The sequence below is a fragment of the Eucyclogobius newberryi genome, unplaced genomic scaffold (assembly GCF_026437365.1).
Source record: "Eucyclogobius newberryi isolate DKJ021-1_F unplaced genomic scaffold, fEucNew1.0.hap1 SCAF_587, whole genome shotgun sequence".
NCBI lineage: Eukaryota > Metazoa > Chordata > Actinopteri > Gobiiformes > Gobiidae > Eucyclogobius > Eucyclogobius newberryi.
The window spans coordinates 30,001-32,890 of NW_027316264.1; positions in this window are offsets into that span (position 1 = coordinate 30,001).

Here is a 2,890-nt window from a genome sequence, read left to right on the forward strand (position 1 = left end):
AGACCATGCCCAGCCAGAGTGTCCCTTCCCCGGGGTGAGTCTGGGGAGAGTGGGGGGTGGCTCTGGGGGTGCTCCGGGGGCTCCAGGGGGTGCTTGGTGGAGACCATGCCCAGCCAGAGTGGCCCTTCCCCGGGGTGAGTCTGGGGAGAGTGGGGGGTGGCTCTGGAGGGCCTCCGGGGTTCCAGGGGTTCCAGGGGTTCCAGGGGGTGCTCGGTGGAGGCCATGCCCAGCCAGAGTGGCCCTTCCCCGGGCAGAGTCTGGGGAGAGTGGGGGGTGGCTCTGGAGGTGCTCCGGGGGCTCCAGGGGCTGCTTGGTGGAGACCATGCCCAGCCAGAGTGGCCCTTCCCCCGGGTGAGTCTGGGGACAGTGGGGGGTGGCCCTGGAGGGCCTCCGGGGGTTCCAGGGGGTGCTCGGCGGAGGCCATGCCCGGCCAGAGTGTCCCTTCCCCGGGCAGAGTCTGGGGAGAGTGGGGGGGTGGCTCTGGAGGTGCTCCGGGGGCTCCAGGGGTTCCAGGGGGTGGTCGGCGGAGGCCATGCCCAGCCAGAGTGTCCCTTCCCCGGGGTGAGTCTGGAGGAGAGTGGGGGGTGGCTCTGGGGGTGCTCCGGGGGCTCCAGGGGGTGCTCGGCGGAGGCCATGCCCAGCCAGAGTGTCCCTTCCCCGGGGTGAGTCTGGAGGAGTGGGGGGTGGCCCTGGAGGTGCTCCGGGGGCTCCAGGGGCTCCAGGGGGTGCTCGGTGGGGGCCATGCCCAGCCAGAGTGTCCCTTCCCCGGGGTGAGTCTGGAGGAGTGGGGGGTGGCTCTGGAGGTGCTCCGGGGGCTCCAGGGGGTGCTTGGTGGAGACGGTGCCCAGCCAGAGTGGCCCTCCCCCGGGGTGAGTCTGGGGAGAGTGGGGGGTGGCTCTGGAGGGCCTCCGGGGGTTCCAGGGGCTCCAGGGGGTGCTTGGTGGAGGCCATGCCCAGCCAGAGTGTCCCTTCCCCGGGGTGAGTCTGGGGTGAGTGGGGGGTGGCTCTGGGGGTGCTCCGGGGGCTCCAGGGGGTGCTCGGCGGAGGCCATGCCCAGCCAGAGTGGCCCTTCCCCGGGGTGAGTCTGGGGAGAGTGGGGGGTGGCTCTGGGGGTGCTCCGGGGGCTCCAGGGGCTCCAGGGGGTGCTCGGTGGGGGCCATGCCCAGCCAGAGTGTCCCTTCCCCGGGGTGAGTCTGGAGGAGTGGGGGGTGGCTCTGGAGGTGCTCCGGGGGCTCCAGGGGGTGCTTGGTGGAGACCATGCCCAGCCAGAGTGGCCCTCCCCCGGGGTGAGTCTGGGGAGAGTGGGGGGTGGCTCTGGAGGGCCTCCGGGGGTTCCAGGGGCTCCAGGGGGTGCTTGGTGGAGGCCATGCCCAGCCAGAGTGTCCCTTCCCCGGGGTGAGTCTGGGGTGAGTGGGGGGTGGCTCTGGGGGTGCTCCGGGGGCTCCAGGGGGTGCTCGGCGGAGGCCATGCCCAGCCAGAGTGGCCCTTCCCCGGGGTGAGTCTGGGGAGAGTGGGGGGTGGCTCTGGGGGTGCTCCGGGGGCTCCAGGGGGTGCTTGGTGGAGACCATGCCCAGCCAGAGTGGCCCTTCCCCGGGCAGAGTCTGGGGAGAGTGGGGGGTGGCTCTGGAGGTGCTCCGGGGGCTCCAGGGGTTCCAGGGGGTGCTCAGTGGGGGCCATGCCCAGGCAGAGTGTCCCTTCCCCGGGGTGAGTCTGGAGGAGTGGGGGGTGGCTCTGGAGGTGCTCCGGGGGCTCCAGGGGGTGCTTGGTGGAGACCATGCCCAGCCAGAGTGTCCCTTCCCCGGGGTGAGTCTGGGGAGAGTGGGGGGTGGCTCTGGGGGTGCTCCGGGGGCTCCAGGGGGTGCTTGGTGGAGACCATGCCCAGCCAGAGTGGCCCTTCCCCGGGGTGAGTCTGGGGAGAGTGGGGGGTGGCTCTGGAGGGCCTCCGGGGGTTCCAGGGGTTCCAGGGGGTGCTCGGTGGAGGCCATGCCCAGCCAGAGTGGCCCTTCCCCGGGCAGAGTCTGGGGAGAGTGGGGGGTGGCTCTGGAGGTGCTCCGGGGGCTCCAGGGGCTGCTTGGTGGAGACCATGCCCAGCCAGAGTGGCCCTTCCCCCGGGTGAGTCTGGGGACAGTGGGGGGTGGCTCTGGAGGGCCTCCGGGGGCTCCAGTGGCTCCAGGGGGTGCTCAGCGGAGGCCATGCCCAGCCAGAGTGGCCCTTCCCCGGCCTCATATGCGGCAGAGTGCGGGGTGAGCAAAATGGGTTAAAATGGGTTAAAATGTGAAAAAAAAAAAAAAAAAAAAAAAAAAAAAACACCAAAATGAGCAAAATGAAATAATCCCCTATCATCAGTGCACTGTTTGACCCCTGAAAAGCACTCCCCTGGGGCCTGGAGGTGATCTGACCATCAGAGTATAGCACCCTATGCCCCTGAGGGACTTAGAGTAAAAACCGAAATAGTACACTATTCCCGAAAAGACTCTGTCGTTTTTCGGCAATAGTACACTATACCCATCGACTCTGTCGTTTTTCCGGGCCGTAGTACGAAGTTGTGAGCAAAAGGGGTGAAAATGGGTTAAAATGTGAAAAAACACCAAAATGAGCAAAATGAAATAATCCCCCCATCATCAGTGCACTGTTTGACCCCAGAAAAGCACTCCCCTGGGGCCTGGAGGTGATCTGACCATCATAGTATAGCACCCCATGCCCCTGAGGGACTTAGAGTAAAAACCGAAATAGTACACTATTCCCGAAAAGACTCTGTCGTTTTTCGGCAATAGTACACTATACCCATCGACTCTGTCGTTTTTCCGGGCCGTAGTACGAAGTTGTGAGCAAAAGGGTGAAAATGGGTTAAAATGTGAAAAAACACCAAAATGAGCAAAATGAAATAATC